The sequence below is a fragment of the Cynara cardunculus genome, unplaced genomic scaffold (genome assembly GCF_001531365.2).
Source record: "Cynara cardunculus var. scolymus isolate 2C unplaced genomic scaffold, CcrdV1 Un_Scaffold_1517, whole genome shotgun sequence".
Taxonomy (NCBI): Eukaryota; Viridiplantae; Streptophyta; class Magnoliopsida; order Asterales; family Asteraceae; genus Cynara; species Cynara cardunculus.
In genome coordinates, this window is record NW_020200787.1 from 30,938 (window position 1) to 32,782 (window position 1,845).

Genomic DNA, 1,845 nt, shown 5'->3' on the forward strand with positions numbered 1-1,845 from the left:
AGTATGATAAAAAAATCTACCGGAAATATGAACTTATCAACTTGCACTAACACATCCTCAATCTTTCCCTTAAGATACGCAATGGATTTGTTGGTCAATTGAAGTGTAACAGTGGTAGGTCTAGCCTCTCCTATGCCTAAGGTGTTAAAAACAGATAAAGGCATGAGGTTGATACTAGCACCTAAGTCACACAAAGCTTTCCCAATCTCTTTCCCGCATATAGAACAAGGAATAGTGAAACTTCCTGGGTCTTTAAGCTTAGAAGGTATCTTGTTGGTCAGAAGTGCACTACATCTTGCAGTAAGAGCTATGGCATACTCAGTCAGCTTCTTCTTCTTGCTTAAGATGTCCTTGAGGAACTTAGCATAACTAGGCATTTGCTCAATTGCCTCAACAAGGGGTATGTTGATGTGCAATTCTTTAAACACATCTAAGAACTTCTTAAAATACAATTTCTCTTTCTGGTTCCTCAACCTTTGGGGGTAAGGAACATAAGGAGGAACTGGTTTGATCACATTCTTGCTTGGATGTGTTGAGAAAGATGGGTCTTGAATGCCTTGAGTCTTTGTGGTGCACTTTGGAGGTTCAGATGGAGTCTTAGCATCAAGCTTAGGGGTCTCTAAAACCTCAGTCCCTTTTGATTTTTTTTAAATATCCTCTGGAAACAGTAAGGGATAGTCTGATCTTGGGGGAATAGAAGTGGTGGTCTCAGATGCTTGCTTATCTAAAGGTTGGACCAGTCTTTCTTTGGCAGGGACCAATGCTGTAGCATCAGTTTTTGACAAACTTGGTGCACTAGCTTTTTACACCTTTTCAGTCAACTCCTTCCCACTCCTAAGTGCTTTCACATGTTCCTTTCCTAAGGCTCTCGGGACTTCTGTGTTTCTAGGCAAAGTACCAAGGACTCTATTGGTCTGATTAAGTGCAAGTTGACTGACTTGGGTTTCCAGATTTCTGATAGCAGCACTTTGTTGATTAAAAAGAGATCGATTTTGAGAGTTTTGTTGGGTTATCAAAGCTTGATTTTGAGCTTGAGCATGCACAAATAACCCTTTTATCATTGCTTCCAAAGAAGATGATAAATCAACCTGTGGAGTTGGCTTGTTTTGAAAAGGTGGTTGAGCAATTTGAAAAATTTGGTGATGATTTTGGGAACTACTTGCATGTTGTTGGGGTTGAAAGTTAGAGGTTCCTTGTTGCTTAGGTGCGGGTGGATTTAAACATGGACTGGTCCAAGAAAAATTCGGGTGTTGTTTTCAACTTGCATTGTAATTGTTGGTATAGGGACCAGATCCATTATGAACAAAGTTTATGGATTCATAATTATGAGAACAATGTTCATACGAGTGTTCCCTACCACAGCACACACATTGCACAGATAGGACTGTTGGAACAGGTGTATTAGCATCTTGCTGTCCTCCCTGAACAGAAGTTAAATTTTTTAGCATATTGGTCATGGAGGTAAGCTGAACTGTTAATGCAGTATATTGTAACACATCAGTTACCGAACCACATTTAATGGATAGATCTAAAGCTAAATTTCAAGTTCAACCTCAACGAAATACAAGATACATGTATATATATATATACCATCAAAAGATAAGTTTTAGATCAACTTTTACATCAAAAAGGCCGAAAGTATTCGTCAAAAAAAAACTTCAACCATGAAAGAGTGAAAATTTCTATCCAAAAGCATAAACTACCGTAAACCAAAATATGACGGTCCTTGATTCCAACACGAACTATCAGCGATCTACAACTTTCTCTTTGCTCTTAGCTTCTTTTCCTGAAAGGTTTACCACTAAAAGGATAAGCTAACAAAGCTTAGTGAGTTTAAATGGATAT